At 40.7% G+C, this 22,676-nt stretch overlaps 1 pseudogene; it reads right to left on the reverse strand.

Moving 5' to 3' along the window:
* Nucleotides 1-395: 395 nt before the first annotated feature.
* Nucleotides 396-623, reverse strand: Rps15-ps3 (ribosomal protein S15, pseudogene 3; annotated as a pseudogene).
* Between the last annotated feature and the right edge of the window lie 22,053 nt (nucleotides 624-22,676).

Consider the following 22,676-nt stretch of genomic DNA (forward strand, 5'->3'; position numbering starts at 1 on the left):
TTGATGCCACATGGAGGACAAAATGAAGTCGAGATTTCTGATTGCTGTTGGCTTTTATTTGTATTAAAGCTCTGATCATGTATTAACCAAAGAAAATATGAGAGGTGTTTTACATAATTTCTTTTTAATGAAAATATAGAAAGTGTACACACACACATATGGAATATATTAAACCAATACATTTATAAATCCAGTCTTTACTAAGCCTTGATATCCACGTGGATGTCCCATTCTCTTTATTAAAATGAATTGAAAATTCCTATTAGAAACTTCAACACACACACCCAGACACACACGCACACACACACACCATTTAATCAGCACAGAAATTTCTGACACTCTAGACAACTTTCTTTTTTCTTTTTCAATTCCTAAAAAATGAGTATTGGCCTCAGCTACTGGAGGGGGATGAATTGGGAGGAGTGGCCGGCGTGCTTCAGGGGCTTGTAGGTGATGGAGGACTTGCCCAGGGAGTGGTTGATCATCTCTGGTTTGATCTCCACCTGGTTGAAGGTCTTGACATTATACACACCCACCATGCTGCTGGCTCTCTCAGGCAGAATGATCATGTCCCTCAGGTGGGTCTTCATCACTTCGGGCTTCTCCATGGGTGACGCTTCCTTCTTGAGCCCTTGAGCTTTGAGTGCTGCTTCTGCTGCAGGCCAAGGTTCAGGCGCCGCCTCTGGCGGGTGCTGTACAACTGCAGCAGCTGCTCATAGGATATGTCCAGCAGTTGGTTGAGTCACGCCGAGGTAGGTGAATTTGCGGAAGGTCCACTTCCTCTTCTGCTCCACTTCAGCCATCTTGGCTGCTGCTATGAAAAGGAAATACAGGCAGCATCTGCTCTAGACTTTCCTTTTTTTTTTTTTTTTTTTTGCTATTGGAAATTTTTTAATTTGCATTTCAAATGTTATTCTCTTTCCCAGTTTTCTGTCCATAAACCCCCTATCTCATCACCCCTCCCCATTCTTCTATGAGGGTGTTCCCCCATCCACCCACCCTTTCCTGTCTCCCCACCCTGACATTCTCCTACACTGGGGTATCGAGCATTGGCAGGACAAAGGGCTTCTCCCATTGGTGCCCAAAAAGGCCATCCTCTGCTACATATGCAGCTGGAGCCATGGGTCTATCCATGTATAGTCTTTGGTTAGTGGTTTAGTCCCTGGAAGCTCTGGTTGGTTGGCATTGTTGTTCTTATGGAGTTGCAAGCCCCTTCAGCTCTTTCAGTCCTTTCTCTAACTCCTCCAATAGGGACCCCAGTCTCAGCTCAATGGTTGGCTGCAAGCATCCACCTCTGTATTTGTCATGGTCTGACAGAACCTCTCAGGAGACATCTATATCAGGCTCCTGTCAGCATGCACTTCTTAGCATCAGCAGTATTGTCCAGGTTTGGAGGCTGTATGTATATGGGCTGGATCCCCAGGTGGGGCAGTCTATGGACGGCCTTTCCTTCAGTCTCTAGACAACTTTCTAATCAACTTTATTTCCTACTACTCTCTTGAAAAAATGTCCTGCATTTTCAGGAAAGCAGTTTTCCATGGAAATTCAACAAACATAACCTTGGTGTTTGTAAGTTTGATGCAGAAAATAATTTTGCTCTGCTAACTAATAAGGGCTAGATGGCTAGGTGGGTGGTGTGGAGCATGCCATTAATCTCAGCACTTGAGAGGCAGAGGCAAGCAGGTATCTGTGAGTTGAAGGACAGCCTAGTCTATAGAGTAAGTTCCAGGGCACTGAGAGCTACATAAGAGAGAGAGAGAGAGAGAGAGAGAGAGAGAGAGAGAGAGAGAGGAAGAAGGAGGAGGAGGAGGAGGAGGAGGAGGAGGAGAAGAAGAAGAGGAGGAGGAGGAGGAGGGAGAGGGAGAGGAGGAGGAGGAAGAGGAAGAGGAAGAGGAGGTGGAGAGAAGAGAAGAGAAGAGAAGAGAAGAGAAGAGAAGAGAAGAGAAGAGAAGAGAAGAGAAGAGAAGAGAAGAGAAGGAAAGAACTACAAGCTGGAGTCAAAAAATCATATGGTACCAGAGATAATTAGCTGGTTGCAGTGCATGGTGAGGTATGTATAGAAAGAATAGATTGTAGGTTCAGAAATTACAAGATGCACAAAATAACTGATGGTGGAATATTACAAGGACAGGGATCAGCTTATAGGGGTCATAAGCTAAAACATGGAACAAACAAAACTAAAACCAAATGGAGTGCAGTAATACACTGGAAAGTACTAAAAATAGAAAGCCAGAAGTACATACTTATAATATCCAGATAATAACTCAATGATATAATGGGGTAGTGCACATCGTATTTACAAAAGGATTCCTTGTATTTGATTATGGAGGGGATGATAGAATTGGAAACTCAGTATTCTGTGACCATCATGATAAATACTGATTCAGAAAACAATCTTATAAAGATTGTTCAACATGGGTGGGAAGATGGATAAAGTGCTGAGAGCACACATGTAAGGAACTCCTGATTTCAGATCCCCAGATCCCATATAAATGCAGCCCGATGGGGCTAGACAGATGACTTAGTAGCTAAGAGTACTTGCTTCTCTGGCAGACAACCTGGTTCCATTTCAAACACCCACAGGCAGTTCACAAACATCTGTAATCCCAGTTCTGATCTGATGCCCCCCCCCTTCTATCCTTCCCAGTCACCAGGCATGCACATGGTATCCTACAGCAAAATGGCAGGCAGAGACAAGCATTCTGAGTAGTCCACAGACCAGCTAGTCTGGCACATACAACAGATTGTCACTCAAACAAATGGAAAGGCAAGAACCAACACCCCAAGGGTGTCCTCTGACCTGTACATTCACTCTAATGCAGACATATACACACATTTTACACACACACACACACACACACACACACACATACACACACACAAAGATATAAAAATTAAATTACATTAAAAATTTAAGACTGCATGATAATCCTACTCTGTATGAATTGATATTCATTATGCTAATTGTATAATAAATAGTAAGTAGTAACAGAGAGGAATGAATGCAAATGTCATCTGACCAAATGATTAAAATTAACATCACCAGTAAGGAATAGAGAGACGACTTATCTTTCAGGTGGGGAACCTGAGACAGACCCAATAACATTTGTGTAACAAATTAAGTAGCCAAGTATAGCGGCACATGCCTGTAATCCCAACATCTGGGAAGCTGAGGCAGAAGGATCACAATTTTGAGTCTGTGTCTCAAGAAATCCCAGATTATAAAATGCGAGAATGTAGCCAATGGCAGAGCATTTGCGCAGTGTCAGTTCACCTAAATCTAATCATCATGAGATGTTAAAAAAATAGGAAGCAAAGAGCATTCTATTGGGCCAAGAAAAGAAGAATGGGTAGGGAGTGTATTAATAAAAAAAAATGGCAATGTCATAAAAAAATCTGAAGAAATAATTGCAGATTAAAGAAGATTAAAGCAACATAACAATTGCAGGCCTCCCTCATCCTAGACTGGATCCTATAAAAGGTGAGGTAGGGAATGCTATAAAGGACACTAATTGTACAACTAGACAATTTGGGATAAGGAGATTCAATTGGATTAAAATCACTGTATCAATATTTAGTCAAAGTTGATTACTATGGTTATGTATAAAAACATCACTCTTGAAAAATATTCAAAAAGGCATTGAGGCCTCGTAAATAATAGAAAATGTAAGTGTCTCAGAAAATATGAATATCTATAAAGACTGGGGGATGGATGAGTTGTAGTGATAACAACATGTGGGTCTGGGCAAAGGATGTATGGTGCATTCTGTAACCATCATGTTCTTGAAGTTTCTGGGTACATTTGTGAGTGACAAGTTAGGCAAGGTTGGCACTGATCTCTTAGATTCTCATTTTCTTTCTGTTAGAGTGCTACCCCCACCCATCTCTCTGTCTGTTGGCACTGATCTCTTAGATTCTCATTTTCTTTCTGTTAGAGTGCTACCCTCACTCATCTCTCTGTCTGGAAGCCCAGTGCTTTGCAATTCTATCAGGAATGCCCTGAAATCAATTTGTAGAGCAGGGGTCAATGTGGAGGTTAGGAAAAAAATATTACAAAAGGGCTAAAGCTTGTTTAAGAGATTCTGAAAGGAGAACCTACAAGCTGGCGTTTAGGTCTGACTCTGTGATCACAGAAAGCCTGGCTGCATAGGATCTTGATGCCAACACTCAGTTTCTGACATCACCAAGTCAAGTAGAAACATGCTGTCCAGTATTTCACAAAAACCCCAGGACACCAACCAAGTAGGCAAAAGCGAAAAATCATTATACAAGTTTTGACAGGGAGAAAGAAAGCATTGCTGCTTGTTTCCTTAGTTACACTGAATGGTTCTTAACTTGATAAATAAAATGGCCGCCATTCTCAGCTGGCCTGTCAGGGATAGGTGTTACAATGAAGAAGATGATTGTTCAGTTCCTGAAGGAAAATGAATGTCTGCTTATGACCTCCCATAGAAGTAACCCAAAGACAGGTATACAAAAGTGCTGCTGCAAGCACAATTAAATATACATACATACATACATATATATATATATATATATATATATATATATTTGGAGTTGCAGGCTTTATTTACAAATTCTATGCAATGTTTGCTTTCTGTTCCATAGTATAACCAGATTTTGGTGGGATTTTGGTGGTTTGTATTCGTTATGCTGAAGATTAAACCCAGAGCCTGACTCATGTTATAGACATGTACTACACCCAACTCCCACTTTTATTATAAAAATACCACTTAAAATTAGTTGCTGTCTCTAATAGAACCAACAGTCCTGAAAGATGCCTCTTATATGTGACTCTCTTTCTCTCCTATACTGTCCTGCCCTGTGCTGGACTCATTTATTTTCATTTGTAAAGCAGACTGTATTTAAAATCATTTTGTTCTTGATATCAACCAGGTCAATGGATTTATATTTTCATGGGTACACCATATCTAAGCTTCCCAAAAGAGACACCACAAATGAATCGAAGGGCCCTTTAGCAAGTGGAAAGCAAACAGTCGGTCAATAAGAGAAACATTGCCCTAAGAGTCTTGGTGTAATCCTCCCAAAAGTCATTTCCTTCTACATGTATTCATTTGTCTTTATGGGAATGAATGTACATGTGCTCTGGTATGCATATGAAAGGCAGAGGAGAACTTTAGGAGTCTATTATTTCCTTCTACTATGTGGGTCCTGGGGATTGGACTAGGGCTCTCAGGCTTGGCCAAAGGTGTCTTTACTGTTGAGCCATATCACAATCCAAAGAGATTGGTTTATGAATGACACAGAAAGGGGAGGGGTTTGGTATTCTGATCCCTGCCCTAATTTGAGAAATCTCTAAAATTCTGTTGTGCTTCTATAATCCCCATCCCTGGAGAAGTCACCAAGGGTTTGCACAATGCAAGTCTGGTGTGGTAGGTCATTCAATATGACTAGGTCAAAGGCTGAATATTTTTTGGTCGTAGTTGGAGATTGTTAGTTTAGGGAGCTATGAGGGCAATTCTTATTCACTAATAAACATATTGGGAAAATAAGCATAATCTATTTTTTCATATTTTCTTTCAGATTTTTCTCTGACTTCGTCAAGGTAATCATCACAGCACACACATACTTTTATCTCAGTCTTGTTACCTAATATTTTCCCATGTCCTTAAAGAATCCTCTAAGGGGGTTGGGGATTTAGCTCAGTGGTAGAGCGCTTGCCTAGGAAGCGCAAGGCCCTGGGTTCGGTCCCCAGCTCCGAAAAAAAGAACCTCCCCCCCAAAAAAAAGAATCCTCTAAGGATTCTGATTAGTAACTACATCAGTATCCCAATGTGTAACTGTGTCAAAATTTATTCATCATTCTCCTTAATGTCAGAGGCTTAAATTGCTGCTAATTGTTCAGTTTCCTAAATTAAAACTTAGGTGAACATCTTGTATGCAAAATATTGCCTATGTTATGAAGTATACATTGCCATGGTGTCTTAGAACAGAACTGTAAAGACTTACATATTTTGAAGAGTCTGACACATAGTGTATCAGTCAGGGTTCTTAGTCACAATTAACAAGGCTGATTGTGAGAGATTGAGCAGAGTAGTTTCCTAAAGTATCTTAAGCTTTTTACAGATTTATGAGGAGGGTTAAGCTACCAGAAAGGATACTTCAACCAAGCAACAGAACTATCATCATGAAAAAAGCTGTTGAAGCCTTCTGGGCCTATAACCCCAGCAGTACTCAGGAGACACTGGCAAGAAGATGGTCATGAGTTCATGGCCATTCTTGTGCATATAGCGAGTTCCAGGCCAGCCAGGGTTACAAGTCTACATACTGAAACTTTGGGGCCGAAATAAAAGGAGGGACTATTAAAGTCTATGCAAATGACATTCTGTAGACTTGTACTAGCAGTGGTTTTAAACCTGGCTGTAAAAGAGCCTTTCCCCTGCAGTGGTGCCAGTGCCCACTTTAGAGAAATTGATGAGCACAAATGGAAGTCCGTGCTGAATCTGGTTCAACCATGTATCCCACTTATGTAGGACTCCTGAAAGAAAAACTAAAGTCACATGCTTGTGGGCTATCTGCAATGGACATTAAGAGTCTGAGAGGATGTCCACAAATCTAGAAAGTAAGTTTGCCAGATAAGATAGGCCGGGCATGATGGCACAAACCTTTAATTCCAACAATCTGGAGGCAGATGTCAATCTCTGTGAGTGTTAGGCCAGCCTGGTCTATATGTAGTTAGCTGCAGGCCAGCCAGAGCTATACCTTGTCTCAAAAATTAAGAAAGAAGAAGGAGGAGGAGGAGGAGGAGGAGGAGGAGGAGGAGGAGGAGGAGGAGGAGGAGGAGGAGGAAGAGGAGGAGGAGGAAGGGGAGGAGGAGGAGGAGGGGCAGGAGGAGGAGGAGGAGGAGGGGCAGGAGGAAGAAGAGGAGGGGGAGGGGGAGGGAGAGGGGGGAGAGAGAGAGAGAGAGGATAAAAAAGCTTGGGGCTCATTGAACACACACACACACACACACACACACACACACACACACACCATTTCTGTTCTTTGTTCTTCTAGAGAACTCTGCACAATACACTTGCCATGAACGAGGCCTTGGGCTTGATTCTCAGCACTAAAAATAAAAAGGGTGCTTAGTTTGACTTGAATTTTAGATAAAAATGAAGTCATTTTTTATACTAGTATACACAAAATATTTGGGAGCAATTTTAATTACATCTATCATTTTTGTGAGTTTGCATATATTGGGGAAGGGGCACATGTGTTGGATTTGAATTCAGAGCATCAGGATTTGTAGCAAGTTGTTTTTATCCTATGTGTTATCTTGTTGGCCCATAGTTTCTTTTGTTTGTTTGGATTGTTTTGTTGTTGTTGTTGTTGTTGTTGTTGTGTGTGTGATTTGTTCTCACCACCACCATTTGTTTTTTGATACTTATTTTTGTTGTTTTTGTGTGGTTGGTTACAAATCTTTACCTGGAGACTTTTTATGACCAAGTCTTTTACTCCCTGCCCTATATACAACAGATTTCCCCTATCTGGAGATGATATTCATCCATTCATTCTAGCTTATTATGTTTTGTTTTTTTCTGCTTAATGTATGTGGGAAAGGATAATTAAGAAAAAGATTTTTCCCCTAAACTGTTAATAAATTATACTGGTAGGATTAATTAAAGAACCCAGGGGATTTCTTTTCTCAAAGTATCTCTTTATGTAGTTGCTTTCTCTCTTGTATTACCTAACGGCACGGAGTTCTTCCCATTTCTTCTTTGAGCATTTGTCTGTGTTATTTAAAACCACTATGTGCCAATAATAGCAAGAGTCTCACTCTATATCCTCTAGTTTATAAGTCAATAAAGTAAAAAGTTCTCTCTTCAAGACATGTGTAGCCATGCATACCTGTTATCTTAACATCTGGACACCTGAGACAGAATTGTCTCAAGTTTATAAGCCACCCTGGGTTTGGGACTGATTAAATAAACAAAAAAGCAATAATAACAACAAACCTTCTCTGTACACTCAAAAGAATCATACCTGATATTTAAGTAACCCAAAGAATGATTAAATTGACGTTTCGGTACCAAGTGGCCTTCCTGATTGGTAGTCAGGATTTGGACGGAATCCCCAAGAATGAAAAGCCCACACAAATAGCAAAATAGTAAGGAAACTAGTAATGGTAAAGAAAATTGAAGATTTAAAAGATGTTAACAGGTGGAATATGCTGCAAAAGAGTAGCAGGGGAAACCAGCACAGGAGGGGAGGTACTCAAAGTTGTTTGATAATTATTTGTGGTTCCTTCTATTGAATTCAAAGGGAGGAGTGTCATTGACAAGGGGTGGGTGGTTCTCTATTTTGGTTAATATATTTTAACTATGAAAGACTTTGTTCACTACAGATGTTCCTCTCCATTGTGCATCAAATTTTAATAATATGCATGCCTGATTATGTAAGGGCATAAATAAGATGGCAAATAGGGGATTCTCCCTGAAACTTCATCCAGTTCATCCATGTTTTCATACATGCCTTATTGTGCATGTATGAAAAACTAGTTCTGGCCAGATCGACCCTCTAACACCATTTGCATGCCCTTATGTGAGTAATAAATTTGCATAGAAATTGTCAAAGTACAGTCGTCCAATCCTTAATGGATGGAGTAACTTATCCCATTGTTTAAAGTAGGTTTACACAGTCTGATTGTTTTAGTTAGGGCTAGTAGTGCTACCATAAAACATCGTGACTTGAAAGTCACTTGGAGAGAAAAGGGTTTACTTGACTTACTGTTCATCATCAAAGGAAGTTGGGGCAGGAACTGAAACAGGGCAGGAATCTGGAGATAGGAGTTGATGCAGACACCATGGAAGAATGCTGTTTACTGGCTTCTTTAGCATGGCTTACTCACCCTGCTTTCTTATAAAACCCAGGACCACCTATTCAGGGATTTCACCACCCACAATTGGAAAGTTAAGAAAATGTCTCACAGGCTTGTCTACAGGCCAATTAAGTGGAGGCATTTTCTCAATTAAGGTTCCTTTTTTCCAAATGACTTTAACTTGTGTCAAGTTGACATAAAACTAGCCAGTACACTCCATAAGATAAATTCCTAAGTCCTATTTAAATATTTGTGGAAGGATAAAATTATTTTCTCACTGTGTGGTGGCTTATAGTTATAATCTCATCACTGAGGAAGATGAGACAGGAAAAATTTGAGACTACCCTATAACATAGTTAAAAGCCATTCCAAGCTATGTAGCTAAACTTTGCCTCAAAGAAATATACATTATTTTCTCACCATGAGGTAATTTTTAACCTACATTCTTCTGATAAAAGATTTAGGTCCGGGGTTGGGGATTTAGCTCAGTGGTAGAGCGCTTGCCTAGCAAGCTCAAGGCCATGGGTTCGGTCCCCAGCTCCGAAAAAAAAAAAAAAAGAAAGAAAGAAAGATTTAGGTCCACTCCACTGTCACCCTCTCATCTTATCAAACTACAAATCTTTAATTTGGCTCCTTGTCAACAAGGGGGTGCTGTGTCTCATTTTATGTTCTCTCCTTTCTTCTGGTACTAAAAGTAACTTTTTCCAGAAAGAAAAAAAAAAAAGATCGATCATGTTAATTAGCAACACTCATGTCAGGCAAACACTATTACACAAGCCAATTCATTTACTGTCATCTGGTGTATGAATTGATTACATAAGGTAAGCGCCTGTCTTTGACCAATCTGTAGGTACCATTAAGGAGTACCTAAGGGCCATTTGTTTCAGCAGGGAATTGTGAGAAGAAATGAAAACAGTAGTTGTAATTTCTGTTGAGGTTCATATGTCTAATAAAAAGGGCTAGAAATGTATCTTCTCTATTGTTGGACACTCTATAGCAGAGCTTCTAAATTTTTTTCTATGTACAACCAATTTCTGCCTTAAAAATGTAGTTGTTTGTTTTTAAATAAATGATTAAATCATTAGACCCTGTGGGAATGTTTGTCAGAATTCGTTAATAGCTTGATTTTATAATTGCCAGTTCTGAGAGCACTACTTCACCTAAATATGTAGTGTAGAGTGGAAGACATATGTTTAGGGACTGTGATAGTTTGGTAGGAATGGCCTCCATAGACTTATGTTTTTTTAAAGCTTGACCATAGGAAGTGGCACTATTAGGAGATGTGGTCTTGCTGGAGTAGGTGTGACCTTGTTGGGGGAAGTGTATCCCTGGGGGTGGATTTTGAGGTCTCATATGCTCAAGCTATGCCAAGTGTGGCACTCAGTCTCCTGCTGCTTTCCAATCAAAATGTAGAACTCCATCTCCAGCACCATGCCTGCCAGCATGCCACCAGGCTTCCTCCCATGATGACAGGGGACTCAGACTTCTGAAAGTATAAGGCAACCCTGATTTAATGTTTTCCTTTATAAGAGTTGCTGTCATCAAGGTCTCTTTACAGCGATAGAAAACCTAACTAAGATGAGGACATTTAGAAATTATTGGAGATTCTGTCCTAAAACCAAGCCAAAATTAAGGATAATGGGTTTTTTTTTTATGAGATTCAAGTCAGCAACTTAACCAGCAATGTTTAAAATTAGATATTCTAACACAGTGCAATGCAAAGATACACTGATTTGACATTTACATAATAAATGATGGTGGTAGGAAAATATTGGAAGTCTTTGTTTTGTATAATAAAACTATACTGGGCAGTGGTAGCACATGCCTTTAATCCCAGCACTAGGAGGCAAAGACAGGTGGATCTCCGAGTTCAAGGCCAGCAAGTTCTAGGACAGCCAGAGCTATACAAAGAAACCCTGTCTTGAAAACAATAACAAAAGCATAAACCCAACAACTATGATATTGAAGAACAGGAATCTTCATGTGCATAGTAAAACATCATATGCTGTAGTCCACAACATAATATATTCCCAAATCCAAATCGAGAGATTCCATGTTGGGTGTACTGGTGTTTATGTCGACAGCACATACACTGCGTGAGTCTAGTGTTCATAAGCAAAGCTGCAAAGAAGTCCTCAAGTGTGACATGGCTCAGTGCTGCCCAAACCACCTTGGATTCATTACACAATTTTGTTTTTGTTTTTGTTTTTGTTTTTTTGGCTCTTTTTTTCAGAGCTGGGGACCGAACCCAGGCCCTTGCGCTTCCTAGGCAAGCGCTCTACCACTGAGCTAAATCCCCAACCCCTCATTATACAATTTTGAATAAATCTTCAGGTATTGCATCTCAGAAACCTTTTCCTGTTGGCATTTTTTTCTTTGCAACACCCACATCCAGATGTGTAACTCTATATAGTTCACAAGCCACAGTTCAAGAAGCTGTGTTGTACAGTAAATCTACATAGAGGTGTGACTATATGAACTTCACAGGCAGAAGTAAAGAAGTCCATCTGCTCTTGCAGAGAGAAACGTCTATTTTAAAGTTTTATTGCATACACTCATTGTACAATGAACTTTGATTCAAGTATGTATTGAACATATCTCCTCCCAATGCCCCTGACCCCTACTTTCTCCCTGCCAGTTCCCATTAGGTCCCTATTGTTCCCCATAGGGCCTAGACAGTTTCAGTTCTACATATTAAGAGCCCCATGGCTGGGAGTTGTCCTCTGTTCTTCCTTCCTGGTACTGACATTCATTCTTAAAGCAACAAGTTTTGGCTGCAGAGATGACTCAGTGATGAAGAGCACTTGTTGCTCTTCAAGAGGAGCGGAGTTCAAGACCAGAACCCATATGTTATCTCATCTGTATTCCAATTCCAAGTGATCATGCGTCCTCTTCTGACCTCCCTGGGCATCAGGCATGAGTTTAGTGAGCACACACACGCGCGCGCGCACGCACACACACACACACACACACACACACACACACACAGATGTATATGTATACATATATATAAAGTATAATTATATGTATATATGTATATATGCACATAGTGTATATATGTACACACACGCACATCTCTATCCTGTCTACATATTTTCATCGTTACAGCCACCACTCTAGTCCGTGTTTCCATATCTTTCATTTGGGATATTGTAATTGCTACTTAACTAATTTCCACTTCTAATTTTTATACATTTAGTGTGTGGTATATGTGTGTGAAGTTTAAAAATTATGCAGATTATTTGAAAAAATATCTGGAGTTTGGCTAAGGGTGTCTTGACTTTTTTTTCCTAGACAATGGGGAACTTATGAATGTTTAAAAGCACAAAAATAGTCATGGAGAAAATTAAACTGATGGCAATGTGTAGCCTATTGGAATCGCCTAAAGCCAGGAAATAGATCTGTGAAAATGGGAATGGGGAAAAAATGAAATAGACACAGCACATTGTACAGAAAGAGCCAAATGATTTCAGACATTCAACAAGAGTTCAACTTCAGAAAGTCATTTGTTGTAGTGGCACAGGGTGGCACAGGCTTGTCATTCCAGATACTCAAGAGGTGAAGAACGGATAATTACAAGTTCAAGGCCTGCTTGAGCCACAGAGTAAGTTCAAGGTTACCCTGTTTCAAAACAAAAAGTGAAAAGAGAGCTGGAGGTGTATGGTCTCAGTGGTAGAGCCCTTAAGTAGCAGGTGTGAAGAGCGAGAGTCTGTGTTTGGTTCCAGGTGGTAGGAGAGGAGAAAGGGAAGAGAAAATCATTTCATATACATCACCAGTCAATGAATAAGGAACAGAAATATGTGACTGTATCAACACAACCATGAAGATTATATCCAATAAAATTCATCAGCCCTTTATAGGAAACAAGCTTGAAATAGTAAGGAGCATCTTCTAATTGTTAAAGAGCACTTTTATCAAAAACCTATTTACTCCAAATCTAATGTTAGTGTTTACAATACTTTGTAATAGTTTTATTCCTCGGGACTTGTCTCTAATTTTTAGTGTTGTTCTTGCTTGTCTATACAGTGTAGTAAGAGACAAACAAAAGAAATATAAGAATTGAAAAGAAAGGAATAAATTTGAAATGTTTCTACATAGAAAATTCAGTACACGCAGATAGTATACAAACTACAAAGTACAAGAAGTCAGCAAGATTGTTAGGCTTACAGTAAATGTTAAAAAGGCAGCAGAGACAGGCAGATCTCTGAGTTCTAGGGCAGCCTGGTCTACAGAGTTAGTTCCAGGACAGCCATGGCTAGACAGAGAAACCCTGTCTTTAAAAAAAAAAAAAACAATCAAACAACAGTTCAGTAGACAAAGAAGCGAGATGACTTATGGATAAAAGTGCCTGCCATCAAGCCAGAGAAACAGTTCAATCCCAGAGACCCACATGGCGGGAGGAAAGAATCAATTCTGATGTGTCCTCCAGTCCCACCCTCCACACAAACTCACACACTCACACACACTTACAGACATACACTTATACACACAAATAAATGCTTACTTAAACAATTCAATAAGGTCCTGTATACCTATACTAAGTTTTAAAAAAAGGGAAAAGATAATCATAGTAGAACAGAAGTTATTCGATTAGGAGCCTTTGATAAATAAATCTAACAAAAGATTTGTTAACCTTTTTTGATGTGTTTTATTACAAGGTAATATTCCTAAAAAAGAAAAAAATTTCCAAGTACTGTATGTTTAGTGATAGAGGAACATAATAAAAAGATGATGTTCCTTCTACCTGACATATAAATTCTGATAACCAGACCAAAATATCTACAGTTCTTTTGTGAAATTTACTATATTGATCATACAAAATATATGTAATAGGAAAGATGCCAATACCAATACATTTTTAAGAACAATATGAGGGTATTTTCCTTATTATAAAGGTAAAGCAATGAAGAGGTGGAGCTCCTGGCACAGGAGTATATCACAGAAGCAAAAACAGACCTACCCCAAGATGGAAACTTTTTATATGGTAGAGGTCACACCAAAACTAAGAGAAAAAAATGGACTGGGGAGATAATAAAGTACTTACCTCACATGAGAACCTCAGTTCGAGAATCTCAGAACCCATGTGAAAAAAGGTCAGGTGTTGTGGCACACTCTGGTAACCCTGGTGCTGGAGAAGTGAAGATGGGGGAATCCCTGGGGCCCAATGGTCAACAGACCTAGCCTACCTGAAGAGTTACCAGACAGGGAGACGTGCCATCTCAAAAGGAGGGCAGGCAACACTTGAGGAATGACAGTCAAGATTGTCCTCTGACTTTCCATATGTACCTGCAAACATGTGAACACACAAAGACAGGTAGGCAGGCAGGCAGGCAGGCAGGCAGGCAGACAGACAGACAGACAGGCAGACAGACAGACAGACAGACACACACACACACACACACACACACACACACACGCACACACGAGAAATGATAGACTGAAATGATGCCAGAATAGCTGGTTTTCAGAAGAGAGAGCTATGTGATCACTAGCACATGCTGTGCACACATATACACCCAGGTAAATTAAACACGTGGACACTTTAAAAAGACTTCTTCCGGAAGTTTGATGATAGTACTCAGGAGAATGAGGATAGAGAGACATGGGAAATGGAAAGTCTTAAAAATTACACAGTATACTGCCACACTGAAGAACAATTGGACAACAGATGAGAAAGAAAGTGCTACATTAAACAAACCCAGAGAGACTCTCACACATGTGCACATATAATACTGAATTCCAGTAAGTAGAGTGTACTTTTGGAATTAAAAAAAAAGGCCTAGTTATCTTTGACTGTCAATTTGACACAGCCTTGAGTCATTGAGAGAGGTAATTACATAAATCAGATTGGCCTGTGGGCACGTGTGGCTGGGTGTGTCTTGATTGATAATTGATGTAGGAGGTTCTGGTCCATTATGGGTAACACCATTTCCTAGGCAGTTGGCCCTGGGCTGAAAAAGGAAGCTAGCTAAGTGTGAATTGGAATGAGCCAGCAAACAGCATTCCATCATGGTTTCTATTTCAAATTCCTGTTTGCGTTCCTTGCCTGACTTCCCTCAGGGATAAACTGTGGCCAGTAAGCTGAAATAAACTCTTTCCTTCCCCTTAGTCACATTTAGCCAAGTTACCTTATCACAACAGAAAGGTAACTAGAATGAAATGACGTTCAAAATAACACACTAAACAAAATAATGTAATGTATTAATTAACTGATTAAGGTATTTCTTCTGAAATAAAACATTTCTTCCTGGAAATGGAGGACTAAAGTCAGGAAGCTTATGAAACTTAGGAAGCTTTGAAAGTTGTCTGATTCACAAGGTCATTCCCCAAGGTTATAAAAAGCAGTAAACAGTCGCTCCTGGAACAGAGGCTCTGGTGGAACTGTCTGTAGGTTGTGAAGCTGCTTTTGAGTAATGAGTAAAACCCGAATAAATAACCCCAACAATTTCACCAATTCACCAACCCCAAATTAGATAAAATTATTTCTTTGTTCTGTCCTTAGTGCCATATCTGTTATGAATAGACATTTGTTTCTCTCCCCAGGATAAGTCACACAACATTATCACAACATTGTGTGAAACAGTAGACACACAAAATCCTTAGGAAGAGTATGGGGATAGTTCAGTGGTTAGAGTACCTGCGTAACAAGCACAAGGCCACTTTTTTGCATTGCCCAAATTACTATGTTCAACCACAAGCACAGGTTGCAAAATGATATCCCCAATAAGTTATGCAAAAAAGGAAATGCAGAAGGAGAGAGAGAGAGCACCTGTTGCACTGACAGAAGATCTGGATTTCAGCTATTCAAAACAAGGTCATAATGAATTTTGCAGGCAAATGGATGGGACCAGAAACTATCATCTTGACTGAGGTAACACAGACCCAAAAGGACATGCATGGTGTGTACTCACTGATAAGAGGATATTAGCCAAAAATTTCAGAATACCCATGATACAACCCACAGACCATAAGAAGTTTAACAAGAAGGAAGGGTCAAGTGAGGATTCTTCAAACTCACTTAGAAGGGGGAACAAAATAATCATGGGAAGCAGAGGTAGAGAAGAATCTGGGTGGGAGAGGGGAAGAGGGCGTCAGGATCAGGTATAGGGGGAAACAGTAGAGAAGCCCAGAGGGACAGGAAAATGAATGGAAATATGATGCTGCCAGGGACAGAGCTGGGAGGAATCTCTAGGAAGTTCCAGAGACATGGGATATGAGAGACTCCCAGGACTCAAAAGTGGTGACTTTAGCTAAAATGCCCAACACTGGGGAGATAGAACCTAAAGAGACTATCCCTAGTTGATACACGGGGACCTCACTGGACGGATGAGGTCACCAACCCACCTTCAAAATTTTTGACCCAAAATTATTCCTGTCTAAAATAAATTCAGGGACAAAAAATGGAGCAGATACTGAAGGAAAGGCTTTCCAGTGACCAGTCCAACTTGGGATCCATCACATGCATAGGCACTAAAGCCTGACAACATTATGATGCTATATTGTGCGTGTAGAAGGGAGCCAAGCATGGCTATCCTCTGAGAGGCTCTATCCAGCAGCTGACTTGAGACAGATGCAGATCCTTAACCTAACCATTAGGCTTAAGTCAAGGACCCATATGGAAGAGGACTGAAGGACTGAAGGAGGTGAAGGAGATCACAACCCCACAAGAATACCAACAGTATCAACTAACCTCAACCCCTGGGAGATCCCAGAGACTAAGCCACTAACCAATGAGCATACATGATCCACGGTCCCTGGCAAATGTAACAGAGGACTGCCTTGTCTGACCTCAATGGGAAAGAATGCACCTAATCCTGTAGAGACTTGGTGCCCCAGGGAAGGGGGATAACTGGGGGCGGGGGGACAGGAGAAGCACTCTCTCATAGGATAAGAGGAGGGCAATGGGGTAAAAGAACTCTGGGATGTGGGACCAGAGGTGGGGACAATATTTGGGATGTAAATAAATAAAATAGTTAATTTTTAAAAAAGGAAATTCACGGGAAGGGTCTGGAGAGATGGGTAGATGATTAAAAGCCCTCTTGCTCTTGCAGATGACCCAGGTTTGATTCCCAGCACCCACATTGTGGCTCACAACCATAGGGTAACTCCAGCTCCAGGGAATCTGATACCTTTTCTTGACTTCTATAGACACCAGGCATGGATATGATGCACATACACACAGGGGAAAAAAACTCACATTACAGTAAATAAATCCTGAATCTTTTAAAATGTGAACTACATATGTTATATGGATAAGTAAATATGTAGTAAAAGTATACAATCTTGCTCAGGAAATAAACACAGTGCTAGTGGTATCTTCTGGGGTAAGCAAAAATGGCATAAGCCTGTAATCCCAGCACTAGGAAGGTTGAAGTCAGAGAAAATCAAGTTTGGAACTAACCTGGGCTGTGATGAGATGTCTCCTCAAAACAAACAAACAAACAAATGGTAGAAGGGAGAGGGAGAGGGGAAGGGAGGAAAAAGGAAGAAAGGAAGCAGGGAAGAAAGAAAGGAAGTGAGGGAGGCGAGAAACAAGGGAGGAATAGGAAGAGAAAAACAAAGTAAAGGGGAGAGAGAAAGAAGATAGAAATTATTTCCGAGGCAGTGGAGAAGTGAAGGGGGTCAAAGAAGGCAGGGCAAGGACTTAACACGCATTGGTAATACTTGTTATCATCAAGCCTGAGTGGTACCATAACTGGGGTCTATTCTGTCCTCTATGTGCGAAAAAATTTTCATCAATTCAAACCATTATTTTTTTTTAAAAAGTCAACAAGGGGGATGATTGACAGACTGTGGGCATGCAGTCAGGGAGTGAGGGATGAGTCAGGTTGTTTATCTGGTGCTGATGTCAGTGACAAAGAGCAACGATGAGAAGCCCGCTTTCCGAGGATGCTGGGCTGGAAGTCAGACATGATAAGCTTCAAGGAATAATAGAGCAGAGATGCACACCAAGATGTGTCGTGCTGGAGATCAGAACAGGAAACTAGCTTGCAAAATTAGTGACAAATCAGGTCATTCCCTGTGAGCACTGATGTTGCATGTGTCCAAAGGGCCAGGCCAGAAAAGCATTTAGCAGCAAAGAGACTCCAGAAGGAGAGGGGAGGACCAATAATTGAGCTCAGACAATGAGAACTGAGGAAAGGTTGCTCATTAACAATTCTGACAGGCCAGGGGACAGAAAGCTCCAGTGCTGAGTGAGTGACACCAAGGAGAAAGTGTTAGATGACCATTCATTTAGAATGTGGGAAATGAAAAGGAGGGCAGTGTTACATATATTACTTACAGATATGTATGTATCTGGTAAAAGTGTAAAACTGATTATACTGAAAGGAAGTATAGACCATATACAAGAAAATACACGTGTGCAAATATGCATGAATTGTATATATACTTATATGTGCATATATGTGTAAATTACAAAATGTTTTCCTCACTCATAATACTAATTAATATGCCCTCCAAAGTCTCTCACAGTGAACAAATATATTTCCTTACATATACAGTGTTACTGTGACATATACATAATAATATATGTCCCTGTAGATGTTTTGCATTTGGGATGATCTCAGGCCCTATGTTTTCATGGCAGAAAGAGTCAGTCTTAGAAAGCTATTCATGAAAAGGACTGTGAGGATGAGAAGGAACAAAGTAAATATCAATTGTGCCACAGTCAGCCATTTCAAAAGAAATATGAAACCGAAGTCAATAGCCATTTAAGAGTGATTCAAAGCAACACATCGTCCAAAAGGGAAGACGTGAGAATTGCACCCTGACTACTAATGGAAAGGCAACATCTGGAGAGAGGTGGGCGCCAAGCAGAACATGTGGTCAAATGAAGTCCCCTGAACTGGAGGGAGACAGACAAAATAGGAAAGAAGTCAGGAGATTGGAGGAGTGTTTTCACAGAATAACAGACTTAGCAACAATTCTCACAGGTATAAGGCCAAGGGTTACTCCTTCCCCTCCCCTGTTAAAATATTAATTTATTTAATTTTATGTATATGTATGTTTGTTACTGGGTGTATATATAACAAGTATATATAGTCCTGGATATAGAAGAGACATCAGATCCCCTGGTTATAAGCCACCATATGGGTGCTGGGAACCAAACTGCAAAAGCAGTAAGCATTCTTTTTTTTTTTTATCTTTATTAACTTGAGTATTTCTTATTTACATTTCAATTGTTATTCCCCTTCCTGGTTTCCAGGCCAACATCCCCCTAACCTCTCCCCCTCCCCTTTTATATGGGCTTCCCCTCCCCATCCTCCCCTCATTACCGCCCTCCCCACAACAATCACGTTCACTGGGGCTTCAGTCTTGGGAGGGCCAAGGGCTTCCCCTTCCACTGGTGCTCAGCAGTAAACATTCTTAAGCACAGAGCCAACTCTGCAGCCCATTCATCCCCTTCTTGCAGTGCTGGAGTAGAATCCAACACTCTACCACTAAGCCACTTCCCCAGTATCAGGGGCCACTCATTTATTTTATTTAAAAAATTCCACCTGTTTATTTCTTCAAAGTGTGGTTGAATGAATGCCACAACATGCATGTGGAGGTCAGAAGACAACTTGCAGTTTTCTCCATTTGAGAGTCCGAGAGAATGAGCTTGGATCATCAGCCTTTGTAGGCAAGCATCCTTATCCAATGAATCATCATGCCACGCCTTACCGGCCCACTTTTTGGATTGTCAGAGACAGGGTCTCATAGTGTAGCCCAGACTGGCCTATTACTACCTACTAAGATCAGGTTTTCCTAGAACTTGGGATCCTTCTACTTCCGCCTCAGATGCACTATGATTCAAGGCATGAGCTTTCCCAGCTGGCAAGGGACAGCCTTGAAATTAATACATACAGCTGAAATAACACCCCGAGACAATGTGCATTTGAACTACAGTAGGCAGGCAATCAGCAAAAAAGTGGTTTACAGGCAAATGAATTGTTCCTCAAAGCTATTAAAGTTCAACTCATCTGCTTTATAAGTTTTCTGAGACATCAAAACACTTAAGGTAAAATATGTTTAAAAAAATTGAAGATTTTTAAATTTAAAATGTATTAAATTCAGCCACGTTGTGTTTTAGAGGATATATATATATATATGGACAATTGTGTGTAGTGACTTTCAGTTACCCATATCATCCAACACATATTCATGAAGCACTTGCCTTGGGCCAGGCACTATGCTAAGCACAGTGCCAGGTGCTGGAGCTATCTAAATGAAATAGACAAAAGACTCTGCTCACCCAGAGCTTCTACTCTGCTGGGGAAAAATTCAGTCAGCAAAAACTTTAAGTAGTATGTGCTGTGGAAGCAAGCATGTTAGACAGAAAACAAACAAACAAACAAACAAAACAGCAGCCTCTAGGGGAAGGGATGGATTGCAATGTTAAAGAAGATGTGCAGGGAAAGCCTTGCTGAGAAAGTGCATTTGAGTAAAGGAGAGGAGTAGAGGTAGCCTTGCAGCTATCTGGGGTGACTGCATTCCAGACAGAGGGAGCAATCAGTGTAAAGGCCTGAGGCTGGAGCAGGCTTGACCTGATGAAATTGTGCTAAGGAAAAACTCCTGGGGCAGGAGAGCACAGAGGTCACAGGAGGTGACGGCATAGAATCATTCAAAGGACCTGGAGTTTTTTTTTACCTAGCGAAATGAGAAGCATGGCAGTTTCCTAGCCGACTTCTATAATACAACTTTCATTTCATTGTTGTGTTGTGGCCACCTGGACAGGACCGAGGCTGTAAGCACAGAGGCCATTGGGTGGCTGTTGTCAGTGGAAGATATGACCACCTTAGAAGAGATAATGAAGCTTTAGACCCTAGCATTAGTAGCAATGTAAGAACTGCTCTTGTGGTTAGAAGGTAGAGCAGCCAGGGCGTTTGTTTGCTTGCTTACTTGCTCGCTTGATTTTATGGATTTAATGCAACCCATGGAAGAAGAATTAAGAGTAGTACAAATGGTTTAGGACTGGTAGCTGGAAAAAGTTTCTGGCCATTAACTGATGTGAAGTGGGCATGGTGACATCCACTTGCAATCCTAGCACTCAATATGTTGCAACAGGAGGGTTCCTGTGATTTCAAGTCTTGCCTGAACTACATAGTGAGACCCCCCTGTCTTAAAAACAAAAGTTATGGAGACCTCACTGCGAAGTTATACACACATCTGCACTTGATTTCTATTGAGCTATCATTAGAAACAAAGTTCTATACATCTGTCTATCTACATATAACCTAGCAGTCTCCTATATTTATATTTTATCAAATTATTTACATTCATTTTAATTATTCTACTTTTTTGATAGATTCAGAAACAATTTGAGTTTGCCAAACTCTGGGTTTGTTGGTTCGTAATTTTTCATGCAGTCTACTATCCTGGAGAATGAGAATAAGGCAAGGCATGTAGAAAACACAGGGCCACTTGCATATGGATCAACAGACCATGAATATCCATGAGGTGCCATTCACATAGGCTGTAGTGTGTCTGTCCTTTTCCTGTTTCCCATGGTGACTATAGAAGCATACAATATAGTACAACATTCTGAAAAATGTACCTCAGAAATCAGTTGTTGGGGAGGGCAATCCATTTCAGTACAAGGCTGAGCTGGGAATTGGTTCCTAGTGTACATGTATCCATGCTCCTGCTGATCTCCCAAGGACTTCCAAGAGCTCTAGGGAGCAGCACTGAATCTTTGTAACCAGGTTATTATATAATAAGAACTATATGAATGTGGTCCCCTCTACCATGTTGCTTTGAACACTCTGGCTTCCTTGGCAGTGTCTTCATCCCCCAAACCCCCAAAAAGTTTGTCAGGGCTCAATGAAAAGGAATTTGTAAAAACAGACTATATCTATTACATGGCTACAGTTTTACAAGCAATTCCACATGGTCTTTCTACCATGGAAATTCTCATGTACAATCTTTTTATGTACAGTCGAAAAGTAGGAAAGGTAGAAACAACTGTGTTTCTTCTCATGCACCCAGCTTCAATATGTGGCTTCTAAAAATTTTATTTCATGTGTTTAAGTGTTTTTGTCTGCACACAACCACCACATCTGTGTCTGGTGCAGACTGAGTTCAGTAGAGGCCTCAGAACCCCTGGAGATGGAGTCATAAGTAGTTGTGAGCCATATGTCCTCTGTAAGAGCAATACATGCTTTTAGCTGCTGAGGCATCTCTCTATCCCCCATCTTTTGGCTTTTTAAATATAATACTTTGAGAATTTCACACAAGTTCAGAACGTAGTTTGATCATATCACTCCCCACTCTAACTCCTTCCAGACATACCTCCCAACATCTTCCTTTCCCAACATCTAGTGGCCCCTTTAATTTTTAAAAATATTATTTATGTAAGTGATTTGCCTGAATCTCTTTCTGTGTACCATGTGTGTGCCTGGGTTCTGTGGAGGCCAGAAGAGGGTGCCAGATCCCCTGGAAATGAAGTCACAGACAGTGGTGGGCCACTATGTGGATGCTGATATAGTGAAACACATTGATCCAGGCCCTCTAGAAGAGAACCCAGTTCTCTTAGACACTGACCCAGACACCACCACTACTACTACTACTACTACTACTACTACTACTACTACTACTACTACTACGTCATCGTCGTCATCGTCATTGTCTTCCTCCTCTTCCTCCTCTTCCTCCTCTTCCCCCTCTTCCTCCTCTTCCTCCTCTTCCTCCTCTTCCTCCTCTTCCCCCTCTTCCCCCTCTTCCTCCTCTTCCTCCTCTTCCTCCTCTTCCTCCTCTTCCTCCTCTTCCTCCTCTTCCTCCTCTTCCTCTTCCTCCTCCTCCTCCTCCTCCTCCTCCTCCTCCTCCTCCTCCTCCTCCTCCTCCTCTTCTTCTTCTTCTTCTTCTTCTTCTTC

This window comes from Rattus norvegicus, chromosome X (assembly GCF_021556685.1).
Source record: "Rattus norvegicus strain SHRSP/BbbUtx chromosome X, alternate assembly SHRSP_T2T, whole genome shotgun sequence".
In the NCBI taxonomy this organism is placed as follows: Eukaryota; Metazoa; Chordata; class Mammalia; order Rodentia; family Muridae; genus Rattus; species Rattus norvegicus.